This window comes from Colobus angolensis, unplaced genomic scaffold (assembly GCF_000951035.1).
Source record: "Colobus angolensis palliatus isolate OR3802 unplaced genomic scaffold, Cang.pa_1.0 Scaffold88, whole genome shotgun sequence".
NCBI lineage: Eukaryota > Metazoa > Chordata > Mammalia > Primates > Cercopithecidae > Colobus > Colobus angolensis.
Genome location: NW_012122709.1, coordinates 6,865,422 through 6,881,336, shown reverse-complemented (window position 1 = coordinate 6,881,336; position 15,915 = coordinate 6,865,422). Strand labels below are relative to the sequence as shown.

The 15,915-nt window shown below is 41.7% G+C and overlaps 1 protein-coding gene across 8 annotated transcripts in view; it reads right to left on the bottom strand.

Annotated features, from left to right (window-relative positions):
* The window catches only part of HNRNPC (heterogeneous nuclear ribonucleoprotein C (C1/C2)), a 62,159-nt gene extending 49,232 nt beyond the window's left edge, over positions 1 to 12,927 (bottom strand). For 4 of the 8 annotated variants that reach the window (XM_011930933.1, XM_011930935.1, XM_011930939.1 and 1 more), the window contains exon 1: positions 12,501 to 12,698. The gene's annotated coding sequence lies outside the window, so the exon portion shown is untranslated. Of the gene's footprint in view, positions 1 to 5,486; positions 5,655 to 6,198; positions 6,225 to 6,554; positions 6,718 to 11,826; positions 11,873 to 12,500 lie in introns of all 8 variants that reach the window. The other 4 variants (XM_011930932.1, XM_011930936.1, XM_011930934.1 and 1 more) reach the window with 3 other exon arrangements.
* Positions 12,928 to 15,915: the final 2,988 nt, after the last annotated feature.

Below are 15,915 nucleotides of genomic sequence, written 5' to 3'. Positions count from 1 at the left end.
AAAAAAAAAAAAAAACCTGGAAGCAAAGTAAAAAAAATTAAAAAAAAAAGTTTCAAGGAACAGATTTGCTTAAATGGAACCAACAGGTCAAGTGAGATGAGGATTGAAAAAGGATCCATGGGCTTAGTTAACGTATCCCTCTGGGTGGTTTTTTTTAAACCATAAATAACTTTTTTTCAACTGAAGTTCACTTCTTACTGTTTTATGATAGTTCTAAAAAAAGGAATGTTCACTTTTGTTTATTTTACTTTAAGAGACAGGGTCTCACTCTTGTCGCCCAGGCTGGCGTACAGTGGCACAATCATAACTCACCCTGACCTCAAACTCCTGAGCTCAATCAATTCTACTGCCTCAGTCTCCCAGGGAGCTATACTACAGCTGTGTGCCACCATGCCCAGCTTTTTGTAGACAGGGTCTTGCTATGCTGTCCGACTTTCCTGGCCTTAAGCTATCCTCTAACTACAGCTTCCCAAAGTGCTAGGATTACAGGCATAAACTGCTGCATCTGGCCTAAAGCTCACTTTTAAAATGTGCTTGCTTCCCTACTAACAATGCTATCACAACCACGGTAACATTTTACCAAGATACACCTACCTACCTGAACAATTTACTACCTTGTACATATACACATCTGTAAGCCATTTAAGGTGTTGGGAATTCAAGGGCAAAAATACAAACATATTTAGTTTTAAAATTTTTAAAATAAAAGTGCAAGGTTACTCTTTGGAACTTTAACCAAACTAAAATTTGTTTTTCTAGAATGCTCAGTTGGACACAGTAGCTCACGCCTGTAATCCCAGCACTTTAGGAGACGGAGGTGGGCGGATGACAAGGTCAACAAGTTCTAGACCAGCCTGGCCAACATGGTGAAACCCCATCTCTACTAAAAATACAAAAATTAGCTGGGTTTGGTGGTGCATGCCTGTAATCCCAGCTACTCAGAAGGCAGAGGCACAATAATTGCTTGAACCCAGGAGGCGAGGTTGCAGTGAGCCAAAGATCACGCCACTGCACTCCAGCCTGGCGAAAAGAGCGAGATTCTGTCCAAAAAAAAAAAAGAAACAAAAAAAAAGCTCAATATATCAAAGTGAAGAAAAGAGTCTACTATCATTAAGTGTTGAAATCTGCAGCCTTAATCCCTGGGTTGAATCCATGCTAAACCACTAAAGCAGTTTAACTTTAGGCAAGTTATTTACATTCTGTAGTCCAATATTCTCACCTCTAAAACATGAATGATTAACAGTATCTACTCCTACTCAAGGTTTTGATGATAAGTAAGTAAGTTAACACAAACTCAGAACTTTAACAGTGGTGGACACAGTCAAGGGTTTAGAATACTTCCATAAGAGAGAAATTAACGTCCTGCTACTTTTCCCTGCCAAATCAAAAAGCCATTATATGACCCAACAAGGTATCACAGAACTAATTAGTAATTTCCTGGCACCTGATCAGTTCTCAATCTATCTTATCCCGACTGATTTTGCTCATTAATACACCCAATAAAAACTCATTTGAGGCCGGGCGCGGTGGCTCAAGCCTGTAATCCCAGCACTTTGGGAGGCCGAGACGGGTGGATCACGAGGTCAGGAGATCGAGACCATCCTGGCTAACACGGTGAAACCCCGTCTCTACTAAAAATACAAAAACTAGCCGGGCGAGGTGGCTGGCGCCTGTAGTCCCAGCTACTCGGGAGGCTGAGGCAGGAGAATGGCGTAAACCCGGGAGGCGGAGCTTGCAGTGAGCTGAGATCTGGCCACTGCACTCCAGCCTGGGCGACAGAGCGAGACTCCGTCTCAAAAAAAAAAAAAAAAAAAAAAACTCATTTGAAAAACCAGGGCAAGTTATTGTTAGGCCTGGGATGATTATTTTCTCCAAGAGATTGAGACAGTAGCCTACTCTAACGTATTGGTCTCCTAACTTACCGCCCTACTTGCCCTCTTAGTCCTCATCACTAACATTCCCTACACAACAGCCAGAAGATAAACCAGACCTCTTTTTCAAAATCCTTCAATAGATTCTACCTGTGACCAAGATAGGATCTTAAACAAGACCCTCTAAGGTTGTGCTATGAATGTTTGATCCTTGCCTACCTCTCCAACTCCATCCCTCATCTATGTATTCTTGGTAATTATTTTCCAGTATTATTTCTTACTTGGAGGCCAAGTCTTGTTCCCCCTCATTACCTGTGCTTTCACATATGGTTTTCTTACAGAATGAGCTTTACCATTAGCTACTTCCATATAGCCAAGCTTCCCTGTAGGGAAGGTTCCTTCCCCCAAATTCCATGTTCCCTTGCTATCTTCTCATCCACCTTGTTCTTTTCCTTCATCGATCCTGACTATGAAAAGTGCCATTTACTTTGTTTCTTCCCTCAATGATCTGTAATATCCATGACGGCAGGGGACATGTTTTGTTCTTCCCTGTATGCCCAAACATAATAATGATTTTCAAAATAAGTACTCAAATATTTAATAAACATCTTACATGTGAATGTTCCTTGAATACCTCCAAGACGTTTAAAACATTCTTTTTCCCACTCTCAAACTATAATCTGCTCCCTTCGTTTATCTTCCCCAGTTATCTATCCCTATCCCAGAAGCTAGAAACCAGCAATCATGCCAAATCTATGTCCTTGTCCACCCTACCATATCCGTCCTGAGATGCTCCTAATTTTACCTCCTAATCTCTAATCTCATTAGCATTACCTTTGTCCAAACTAGGTCGTTATTCTTCCTTGGATTTTAATTATCTCCCTTACTATCTCTTACTTCCAATCTCATTTTCTCTACACCATTTCCATACTGTTATTACAAAGACAGTCCTAAAAATTAAAATCTTCCAGTAGTTTTTGAAACCAGCCTGGGAAACAAAATGAGACCTGTCTCCACTAAAAAAATAACAATAAAAAATAGTCAGGTGTTATGGTGCACGTCTGTAGTCCCAGCTACACAGGACGCTGAAGCCAGAGGATGGCTTGAACCCAGAAGGTCAAGGCTGCAGTGAGCCTTGTTAATGTTCAATGTCACTGCAGTCCAGCCTGGATGACAGAGCAAGACTCTGTCTAAAACAATAAAAGGAAAATCTGATGTCACTTTCCAGTTTAGAATCTTTCTAAAATGGCTCACCATTGGTTTCTGGGTAAGATATAAACTCCTTGGCATGTATGTCATTCAAACTTTTATTCTCTGGCCTTAAGATTATTTTCAGTACACTACCTCTCTTAAGAGGATCCCGTCAACCAGGCATGGTGGCTCAACGCCTAATTCCAACACTTTGGGAGGCCAAGGTGAGTGGATCACGAGGTCAGGAGTTCAAGACCAGCCTAGCCAAGATGATGAAAGCCCATCTCTACTAAAAACACAAAAATTAGCTGGGCATGGTGACAGGTGCCTGTAGTGGTGTGAGATTACACCACTGCACTCCAGCCTGGGTGACAGAGACTCTGTCTTATTAAAAAAAAAATCCCTTTATGTGATTAAGGTAGAAGGGATAAAAATAATGAAATAAAAAAAAGATCCCCTCACCTGTTAGGGTTAGGTAACCATTTCTGCATGCTTTCTTTTTTTAAAAAGAGACAGGGTCTCACCGGGTCTCTACAAAAAATACAAAAATTTAAGGCCCGGCGCAGTGGCTCACGCCTGTAATACCAGCACTTTGGGGGGCCGAGGCAGGCAGATCAAGAGGTCAGGAGTTTGAGACCAGCCTGGCCAACATGGTGAAACCTCATCTCTACCAAAAATACAGAAATTAGCCAAGAATGGTGGTCTGTGCCTACAGTCCCAGCTACTAGGGAGGCTGAGGCAGGAGTATCGATTGAACCTGGAAGGCAAAGGTTGCAGTGAGCCAAGATTGCACCACTGCCCTCCAGACTGGGCAACAGAGCGAGACTCTGTCTCAAAAAAAAAAAAAAAAGAGAGAGAGATGGGGTCTCATTATGTTGCCCAGCCTGGAGTGCAGTGGATAATCACATCACATACTAAAGCCTCTCAACTCCTGGAACAAAGGACCCTCCTGCCTCAGCCTTCCAATTAGTTGTGACTGCAGGCTTACCAATGCCCCCAGCTATTTCGGCACACTTCTATAGGATCGGTATTTACCTCTCATCGTATATGGACATTATTTCATTCATGAGTCTCCCTAAGCTGCAAAGCCCGTAAACATAATAAACTTTTATATCCCGAAACAGAACATGTCCCATAAAAACAATAAATTTGTAGAATTAACAAGGAATAAATCTAACTAAACCTATAGTGAACAGCTTCCATATACTGACAGCAGCAAAGAAGTAGAAAAAATAGCTCTCATACAATAGAGGGCATCAATAAAACTTGCACCTATTTAAAAAATAAAAAGATTCCCATTATTTTTCTAGATAACCTCCAGGAATCTTTTCCTTAACTTTTTTCCATTCTGAGTGTACCTTTGGTTTTCACTAAAACTAGATTTTACTTGGTATAAGGGGGCAAGTTTGTGATTTACCCTAATACAACAGCACCAAATATGCCTTTAAAAAATTATTCCAGGTTAGGTGCAGTGGCTCATGCCTGTAATGTCAACACTTTGGGGTGTCAAGGCAGGAGGATCGCTTGAGCCCAGGAGTTCAAGACCAGCCTAGACAACATAGTGAGACTGTCTCTATAAAAAATAGAAATATTTTAAAATAAAATCTCATTATCCCCCAGCTTGAAATCTATCAGGGCAACTCTAAAATGGTTATCAAAACATTTTGCTGTAGTGAGGAAAACAGTACGGCTTGCTAATATTCTTACTCTTTGGCTATCCACATCCTTATTAATCTCTACACCATTCCTGTGAATAACACAGAATTCATTCCTTCTTACCATTAGGAACTCTATGAATTCACACTAGAATTCCCAAAATCTAGCTGGGCCTTGAGTCACCACTGTAAAAGGGGTCAGGCCTGAGATGGTTCCTGATTTGGATGTATAGGTTAAACAGTTCCCTGCTTTGTGAGGTCAAAAAGCCTACCTTTCTTCAAATTTTTAAAAACCCTCCAGTGAGACAGCATTTTAATATTATGTTGTATCTCTTGCGGTTTGACTCTTGTGAAATTTTAATGAGATAAAAAGTCTAAATAGAATACAATCCAAAAATGTCACAAACCCAAGAAATATGTTAAATGACAGAAAATCTTTACTAATTTGTAATAATCTAAAAAAAAGGATTCCCCAATATGTTGTCTTGTTGCTAATCATTAATACAAGCCACTTTCATTTTAAACTTCAGCTGCTCTTTCCAAGTACCCAAAATGTTCTAATCAGCCCAAGTTAATTAGAAACTCCTATTATTCCATTAGTTTACAAATAACTGAGGTGGTCCTCCTTGGGAAACACTTCAAGATGCACATACAAAACGCTTAATCCAGATACTTCCAGAGGCTATGACCTATACACATCAGCTAAACTGTTAAATGGGTTTATTTCCTAGTCTTTGTAATGAATCCAAGTGGACCTCACACCTCTTACCATCACCCAGGAAGGGTGTGCATCTGTTCCGAAGGCCCCCCTGGCTCCAGGTCATCCTGGCTGCTGCTGCTCCAGGCTGGGCATCCATGTTGCTGCAGCTTGTGGTTTGTGAGGGGTAGTGTACAGGAAAAGCAGGATGGGATTTCAAGGGAAACAGGAGGAAGATGGCTTTCGGGGAAAATGCCATCACGATCATAAGTGTTAAGTAGTACCACACACATTTTATTGCAGCACAGTTTAAAAATTTAACAAATGAAAGATTAAAAATAAAAAAACAAAAATAAAAAAAATTAAAAATACAGACGTCCAGAGATGCTCTAAAACAGTTAAGTTAAAGATCAGGAAAAATAAGGTCATAGACTTAACAGCCAGTAAAATTCTGTTCAGTGTAGGGAAGGGGATGAGGGCAAGGGTGGGGTTGGGAGAGAAAAGGTTTATGTGATCAATCCACTTAAAAATACTAATCCTTCGCTTTCTCTCCCAAGATGCAAAACTCCAAAGTCAATCAGGAGGCCGGAGAAATTCTTAGAAACATTCAGAAAAACTCGATTTTAATCCGGTTAAAAATCATCAGTGTCATTATCATCATCATCATCACCATCATAAGTATTAATATAATAATAATAATAAGTAATAGTAACTAGTAACAACAATAAAAAGGAAATCAGCGGAAAGTCAGGAAAAATGTTAAAAAAAAATTGGAATAACTTACTGTAGCTGAAGATCAAAAAAATCTCACTGTAAAAAAACAAAAATAAAAATAGCCCAGATTAGAAAAACGGGAGGTGCAAAAATGTCAAGTCAGTAAAGTTCATTTCTTTTCTCTTTCCAAAAGCAGTTTCCACAAAAACCGCAAGGATAAAGTTTTCAGTAGCAGACAAGCAAAGCCCTTTCGACATCATCAATCAATCTTAAAAATACACGAGGAAGTAGAGAGGTCAGTTTATGAGAGGCTAAAAGGCTCCTCCTCCTCTAACCCAACTGCTGCAGAAAAAATAGAAATAGAAATTTTAAAAATTACATCTTAAATCCAGGTCCCGGTTTTGGAAACAATTAAAAAAAAAACACCTGTACATTTGCCGTAGTGCACACCAAGTTGCATCATTATGTTTAAAATGTCTTTATAAAATCAGTTTTGGAATGGAATGTGTGTGTTCTGGAAGGGTGGGGAAGGGAGGTTAAAAATCAAAGCTGAGCTCCAGTGAGTAGGGATGGGGTTCGCCTTGCTGCCCTGTGAAAGGAGAAGGGACAGATTGAGTCAGAGTTCCTCAGAAATGTTGTGCCCTAAACCCCCAAGACAGAAACATCTGTCTATTGCAGCTAACACACTTTGGTAAAGCATTAACATTCCACTGGGATGGGACAGCCTCCATAGAATCACCTCTACCGGTGACTGTCTTCACAATTCTTCAACATCAATAGGTGACTAAAATTAACTAAATCCATGTCAATATGCCCCTGAGGGTCTCAAAAAGAGTATATCCAAATATTCATCTTGATAATGAGCAGTTTGGGCAAAGAAAATACAGAAAAACCGGGCCAACAAATAGAGGTGAAATAGTGAGCAAATGTCAAATATTGAGACTGTAAAAATTAAGCAGATTCATGGGTTTTAAACTTAAAGCCCATGGAGTTTTTACTATGAGTAACAGACTGAAGGTGAATGGCCTACCATGAAGATCTATACTAGAGATGACTCTAGATCTCTAAGACCTAATAGGTTCTACTGTTAGCGGTAAAGATGTTTTAAATAAGGAGCACATTATTCCACTCATTGACAAAATGAAAATACAAATGGAATAAAAAAAGACTACTATGGCTATTGAATATTTAAGGTCATAAAATAGGTGAAAAAATTAAGGTCCTTATATTAATACTTCTTTTGTTTCTGTGGTCCACTGTTTACTATGTAGCATGTATAGCTAACTTCAAGTTATGGATTCTAAAAATCTGGTACACAATACACTAAAATAATTTCCATGACAAACTGGTTGTTTCATTAGCTAAAATAAGAACTACAATTAGACTGTAGCTCCTTGTGCAAACAATGAACTAGCTGCACTCACTTTTCAATTTAGCCATAAGGTCTTATGCTCCTTTGTAAATTTCAGGAAATTAAAATATTTTAAGGCCAGGTGTGGTGGCTCACCCTGTAATTCCAACATGGGAGACTGGGGTAGAGCATGGCTTGAGCTCAGTACTTTGAGACCAGCCTAGGAAACGTGGCAAGACTTTATTAAAAACAAAAAACATTAACAGGGTGTGGTAGCCTGTAATCTCAGCTACTTAGGTGTCTGAGGAACGAGGACCACTTGAGCCCAGGAGTTTGAGGCTGCAGTGAGCTCTGATGACGCCACTGCACTTCAGCCAGGCCAACAGAGAGAGACCCTGTCTCAAAAATTTCTTTTAATTGAGCATTTAGAAGTGTTCCTTGAGCCGGCCGGGCACGCCGGGCACGGTGGCTCAAGCCTGTAATCCCAGCACTTTGGGAGGCCGAGACAGGCAGATCACGAGGTCAGGAGATCAAGACCATCCTGGCTAACACGGTGAAACCCCGTCTCTACTAAAAAATACAAAAATCTAGCCGGGCAAGGTGGCGGGTGCCTATAGTCCCAGCTACTCAGGAGGCTGAGGCAGGAGAATGGCATAAACCCGGGAGGCAGAGTTTGCAGTGCGCTGAGATCCGGCCACTGCACTCCAGCCTGGACGACAGAGCGAGACTCCGTCTCAAAAAAAAAATAAAAAAAGAAGTGTTCCTTGAGCCAACTATGCATGAATGACTACAGCAGCAACAGGTACTGTAACTAAAACCATAAATTTGTAAAGAGTAGAAGAGTGTAGGAAGGACAGTTAATTTTTACATTTGATGTGTGAAACTGTACGAATGTACAAACTGCGGAAAGTTTGTGAAGAACTGTAGGAAATACACATCTGAATGTTCTTTTCCTGTTTATGAAATACAGTTATGGTGAAACATTTCATTTTCTTATTTGGAGCCACAGCCCAAACCTGGTAATCAATTTTCAAGATATGTAACTTTATAGTTCAACCACAACCAAATCCTTTGTACAGGTGCCACAAGACATAAGCTTAAAAGGAAAGAAAAATGTGAAAAGAAACCAATTCTATCTTTCAACATCAAGAAGTTCAGGTATCTCCCAAGATTTTATGTTACACTGAAGAGCTACCACTCATAAAAAGACCAACTTTAGCACCATTTTCAATCAAGAATACTCCTTGAGGCCAGGGAGGGTGGTTCACTCCTGTAATCCCAGCACTTTGGGAGGCTTGGGGCGGGTTGATCACCTGAGTTCAGGAGTTGAAGGCCAGCCTGGAAACATGGCTCTGTCTCTACCAAAAATACAAAAAATTAGCAGGGCTACTCAGGCTGAGGGCACCCTTGAGCCTGGGAGGCAGAGGTTGCAGTGAGCTGATGCTACTGCATTCTAATCTGGGTGACAGTATGAGGCTCTCACAAAAAAAAAAAAAAAAAGTATCCTTACATAAAGCTCAAAGGTAGTTTTTTAAAAAAGTATCTCTAGGTTATTTGTCAAAACCTGCCTGAGGTTTGGATCCCTTTTTCTAAAGGGGTACCTCTCAGAATGAGTGATGCATGAGCATCATCACCTGGAACTTACTAGAAGTTCAAGCTCTCGGGCCCCACCCCAGACTTAATCAGAAAACCTGGTGGCAGAGATCATAGCAATCTGTTTTAACTAGCCCTATTGATTCTGGTGTTGGCTAATGTTTGAGAACCACTGTGAAGATTTTAAATTGGGAATCTATCTCTTCCCCAGTTTATAATCAATTATTATTACTTATTATTTGAGACGGGGTCTCGCTCTGTCGCCCAGGCTGGAGTGCAGTGGTGCGATGGCTCACTGCAACCTCTGCCTCCCAGGTTCAAGCTATTCTCCTGCCTCAGCCTCCGGAGTAGCCGGGACTACAGGCGAGCGCCACCACACCCAGTTTATGTTTGTATTTTTAGTAGAGATGGGGGTTTCACCATATTGGCAGGTTGGTCTGGAACTTGTGACCTCGTGATCCACCCGCCTCAGCCTCTCAAAGTGCTGGGATTACAGGCGTGAGCAGCCGCGCGTGGCCTCTAGAATCAATTATTTAAACAAAGTGCCTGTCCTTCCAGTGTACTGTGACAGAATCAAGTTAGAGCACCAAATAATGTTTTCCTGATACAATATAAATCCAAAAACACATAACCTATCACAGTAAATGTACCAAAGAAACCAAATTTTCTTATAAGATTTTCTTATTAACCAAAGAAAAATAAATTTTCTTTGGTTAAGAAACCAAAATTTCTTATGTTAATAAATCCAATTCAATATCGAGAAAACCTGTAGTTATGCCACACCTCAACTTTCTAGTTCTCACCAATCCTCTAGTAAATCTAGTATGCACAAAACCAAAATCTTCCCATTTCCAATGAGAATACAAGAATATGCATATTAAGAGAAAATAATGCTCCCCAGAGACAACTACTAATTATTTGAAGACTGAAATAATGTGGTTAAGAAGAGCAGTAACAACTACTAATTTAGAAAGCTGGGGCCGGGTGCCGTGGTTCACGTGCAATACCAGCACTTTGGGAGGCGGAGGCACGAGTATTGCCTGATCTCAGAAGTTCGAGACCAGCCTGACCAACATGGTGAAACCCCGTCTCTGCTAAAAATATAAAAATTAGCCCGGCGTCGTGGCGCACGCCTGTAATCCCAGCTACTTGGGAAGCTGAGGCAGGAGAATCGCTCGAACCCGGGAGGCAGAGGCTGCAGTGAACCGAGATTGTGCCACTGCACTCCAGCCTGGGGCAACAGTGAGACTCCGTCTCAAAAAAAAAAACTGCTTTAAAAAGACTGCATCTGTACACTTTTTAGTCTTCTGGCAACAAAAAATTTGAATTAGAAACTAACTCAAATAAGTTTAAAAAAAAAAAAGTCTAAGTCCTCTTATTTAAGCAAGGAGAATTAAAGTCTATTTCTCCTCCTAGGCAAACTTACTCCTTACTTAACACCTCTCACATTCAACACTTATATTAAGTTTTAATAATTTGCCCCTTAGTCTTTAAAATTAGAGCAAATAGCTATTTGAATTTCTTCTTTGCTTGTTTCGCACTGCCATTCCATCCAAAACAAGGTCGAATGCCATGTCAAATCCTCTAAGAGATTTAATTACAAACGTAAGCTGTTTAAATTCTCCATAAAAGGAACATCAACTACCAAGTATTCCCAAGAGTGGCACAGGCATGCGGGGAAAAAAAGGTCAGAAAACCTGCAACCTGGCCATCCTTCAACTTTTCCCCCTAGCCAATAAGAAAATGTTACTAAATGCCTACCCAGTTGAGAACACACCTGGAATTGTGATATAAATGCCGTGGCAAACAGTTCTTGATATTAACTCAAAGAATTTTTGGTACACTGATACACATACTGATCTGATATACATACTGATCGGAAGGAACCCATATTTCTAACACCTCAAAGGCAAAGAAAAGTCCCCGTCAATCAATTTCAGCTATTATCAAATATTCTTAAATACATTTCTGACATTTCTCTTTGCCAACATTATTTTTACTACATGATTTCCCAATTAATCTATTTTTACCGTTACCTCATTTCTAACAGTTTAGCACGATGATAATTTTAGTTTTAAGTTCCTGTAATAATATACTTAAAGGGGTCGCGATGTTTTCGACCCTTATTTTACTTCCTATCAAATAGGTTGCCTTACAGATGAATTTCTTACCCGGCAGAATTGATTTAAACTGTGCTTAACAGCTTTAGTTTTTGTGAAATTAACAGATTGTAAAAAATAAACTTAACCAAATCTCATGTGAGGATTTAAAAAACCGATTTCCCAGATAAGTGAACGTGACACTAAAGATCTGTAAATTTTTTAACTTATGTTTTTTATCAAATTTCAGCACCGAGCAAGTAACAGCACTGTTAATATTTGCTTAATAAAATGTAGCTGTGAATTTTTGCCCAAGTTTAGGTGGACGGGAAAATTAACGCCAGAATAACCCGAAAGTCAAATTTTGTCACCTTACACTTAGAAAGTTACGTTAATAACAAATTCTCAAGTCTCGTAGTATTTTTTCTTAAGCGCAATTTGGGAATTTCCAGTTACCTCGTGGCTTCCGTCATCATGTTCTTACAAAGATTCAAATATTGTACTTTTAGAACCCGGTATTCATTAACCAGGTAAAAACCACTCGACTGACCTCGTGGTCAAATTCCTTAGTAGTTCTGCTACTGATTTAATATGACCCTAGTAATAAACCCTTTTCTGCCTCAGTTTCTGTCTGAGAAAGAGAGTTAATACCTACCTCAAGCAAAGTTCCACTAACTTATATATTTCAAGTGTTTTGTAACCTGCAGATGAAAAGTCAGCTGTAATTATTAATATAGTTATATCACAATATTTCCTTTTACAAACGTAAGTGAAAATAACTACTTCGAGCTCCATCATTTGCTCATAGAGGGGAATAAAATAAAAAGTTATCAGTAAAATGCTAAATCTTTTGTTAAACCTTTCTCGTAGGCCACGCGGCACGATCAGGACTTAAAGGCTCGCGATACATTTACTTGGTAACCTTCCCTCTCCCCCTCCCCCAATTTTTACATGTAAGAAGAACCGAAGTAATAGAAGGCATCGGCGCTATGTTAACTTCGACTATATTAATGAACATCGCGATCTTCATTTTCAGGATCCCGGAGTCCTCGCGGTGGTAGAAAATGAAAGGAAAGCAGCCGTTAACACAGGAAGAACGAAAAAAGGGCATTTTCCCTGGCGATCGTGGCCTAGAGGACACCAGGTTAAACCTACGCAGAGGCTGAGGCCTGTAAAACCCCTCCCGCTTCAGACCTAATCCCCCAAAACAAACAGAATAAATGAGGGCCCGGTCAGTTAGGGGGAAGGGTTCCCTCATATTCTCTCCCACACCCCCTCTCGCTTCCCGAAAAACCCAGCGCCTTCCCTGCGTCCGCCCTCTCCACTTACCAGGAGGGGGGAGGGAGAAGAGATTCGATTCTGAGTCTCCTACTCCCGGATTCTGCGTGGAGAAACCGACTGCTGGACGAGGTCGGCAACGCGGACACAACCGCTCAGTCTTCGTCTCTTCACAAAATGGCCCCCGAGTCTCCTCTGCCGCCGAGGCGAAGGCCTAGTCCCCGCCCCATCCCTGAGACTCTTCCTATTGGCTGTGTGTTTTTTCGCTCCCGCTCCTAATTAGACAGTTCAACCGCTTCTCACAATGATATCCAGTCACAATTGGCAGTGGGTTAGACTAAGCAGATGAATTTCCACATGCGTGAGAGAAACTAGTTTGTAACTGGTTAATTTTCCTGTCATTTATCGCCTGGGGAATGCTTATTGGCTATTGCACCGGACGACCCTCTGGGTGGAAACTCGCCTTTGTATCGCGCACCGTCTCACATCCGGGTATCTGGAAGGCCTGATTGGCGGCCGCGGTGTCCTATCGCTGCTCCTTAGAGTGCCTAGTAAAAGGTTCGCCCAGACCTCGGATTTCCGGCGGCGCGGGGGCGGGGAAGGAGTTGAGGGGCGTTGGTAGGTGACGGGCGCAAAGGACTTGCCCTAGCCCCGGGCCTAGGAGAAAAAAAGCGCGAAATGAAGCCTCCGGCGTGCAATGTGAATAAAGAAAGAACTTTACTTAAAATGAGGAGGGACCCGCGGTGACTAGGCCGTGTTAAAGTGTGTAGAAAACTAACCAGCCCTGTCGTTTTTCCAACCCGAGAGCCTCAGTTCCAGATTCGAATGTCAGCTACCTCGTAGACATCTCTGCTTCTCAGCCTATTAAACCCTTCTTCAGACAACACATATTCCATCCAAACCAACTGACTTCCTTATTCCTCTCCAATATGAAAAGTAAATGAAGTGCAAAATCCCGGCCTCTGGCCCAAGGCATCTCACTCACTAATATCTTAAGTGCCAGTAAAATTGGCCCATCCCTCCGAATCTGCTCCCTTAATTTCCCTCCTCTGAAAATGGCTTGTCTCCTAGCTACCCCGGTCACCTGCCAGTCCTTCTGGTTACATTATAGGAACTGCGCACGCAGTGGATTAGCATCAGCTCTACTAAGGGAGCAATTTCTTTTTTTCTTTTTCTTTTTTTTTTTTTTTTGAGGCAGAGTCACTGTCGCCCAGGCTGGAGTGCAACTGCCTCCAGTTGAGGTTGATTGGCGGCCACGGTGTCCTGTCGCTGCTCCTTAGAGTGCCTAGTAAAACGTTCGCCCAGACCTCGGATTTCTGGCAGCGTAAGGAAATCCTGAGTGACGACCTCCAGCGAGGTTGGCTCACTGCAACCTCCGCCTCCCCGGTTCAAGCGATTTTCCTGCCTCGGTCTCTCTAGTAGCTGGGATTACAGGCGCACGCCACCACGTCCAGCCAATTTTGTATTTTAGTATAGATGGGATTTTGCCGTGTTGGCAAAGTAGTAGTGGTTCTCTCCTGGTGGGAAAATTACATGTGATTTTTTTTTTTTTTTTTCTTTTTTTTTTGAGACGGGGTCTCGCTCTGTCACCAGGCTGGAGTGCAGTGGTGCAATCTTGACTCACTACAACCTCCGCCTCCTGGATTCAAGCTATTCCCCTGCCTCAGCCTCCCTACTAGCTTGAACTACAGGTGCGTGCCACCACGTCCAGCTATTTTTTATTTTTAGTAGAGACGGGGTTTCACCATGTTGGCCAGGAAGGTCTCCATCTCTTTTTTTTTTTGAGACAGAGTCTGGCTCTCTCTCACTGCGCCCGACCGGTCTCCATCTCTTGACCTCCTAATCCGCCCACCTCAGCCTTCCAAAATGCTGGGATTACAGGCGTGACCCACCGCACCTGGCCTTAAAACCTTATTGTACTTTTCTATATTTTCTAAATCATCTACTTTGAGCAAGTAATCAGAGGGAGAATATCCTACGAGTGCTTAAAGCCTCAACTCAATTGCCACATTGCAATTTATTTAAAATTACCTCATAGCACCATGGGTAGTTTTACTCTTCTCTCCCCTTCCTGGATGGTAAGATTTTTTGATGGCAGAGTTTAATTCTTACCCTTCAATATATTTTCCTTGTTACTACCTATTAATAAATTAATGAAATATTAATTAACCATTAACTTGTATTTATCAGGGGAAATTGCTATTTTTCCAGGACAAGCAGATAGACTGTCCTTTTTTCTCTCTCTTTCTTTTGAGATGAGGTCTTGTTCTGTTTCCCAGCCTGGAGTGCACTGGCATGATCCCAGATCATTACAGCTTCAACCTCCCAGTCTCAAGCAATCCTCCCACCTCTGCCTCTGTAGTAGCTGAGACCACAGGTGTGCACCACCACACTGGCTAATTTTTTTTATATTTTGTAGAGACAGCGTCTTGCCATGTTGCCCAGGCTAGTTTTGAACTCCTAGGCTCAAGCAGTCCTCCCTCCTTGGCCTCCCAAAATGCTGGGATTACAAGCGAGAGGCACCATGCCAGCCCTGTTTTTTCTTTGTTGTATATTTTATGTAGTACTTACTCAGAGAGGCCTGGAGTCTGTTGGGTCTGGTTGACACGTAATTTATATTATTATTATTATTATAATTATTATTATTACTATTATTTGAGATAGGATCTCACTCTGTCGCCCAGGCTGGAGTGCAGTAGCACCATCAGGGCTCACTGCAACCTCGATCTCCTGGGCTCAAGAGATCCTCCCAACTCAGCCTCCTGAGTAGCTAGGACTACAGGCATGTGCCACCAGACTAAGTTTTCTTTCTTTCTTTTTTTTTTTTTTTTTCAGTCTCCGTAGAGACTGTCAAAAATTGCCAATGCGAACTATATTGCAGGTCATCACGGCAGAGTTTTGGGAAAAGTTTTCAATTAGCAATAATCGCACCTCAGATAGACCTCATTGGCTAAGATACTGCCACTGCGCAAAGCTAGTTTTCTAATTTTTGCAGAGATGGGGTTTCACCATGTTGCCCAGGCTGGTCTCAAACTCCTGTGCTCAAGCAATCCACCAACCTGGGCCTCCCAAAGTGCTGTGATTACAGGCTCACCCATGTCTGGCCTCTTGACTTAAGTTTAAACAAAACTCTGTCTCAAAAAAATAAAATAAAATTTGATAAAGCTCTCTCATTTTAGCTAACACTGCTTTATACTCTTTTTTTTTTGAGATGGAGTTTCACTCTTGTTGCCCAGGATGGAGTGCAATGGGACGATCTCGGCTCACTGCAGCCTCTGCCTCCCAGGTTCAAACGATTCTCATGCCTCAGCCCCCTGAGTAACTGGGACTACAGGCGCCCGCCACCACGCCTGGCTAATTTTTGTATTTTTAGTAGAGATGTGGTTTTGCCATGTTGGCCAGGCTTGTCTTGAACTCCTGGGGTCAAGCAATCCGCCATAACTCCCAAAGTGCTGGGATTACAGGC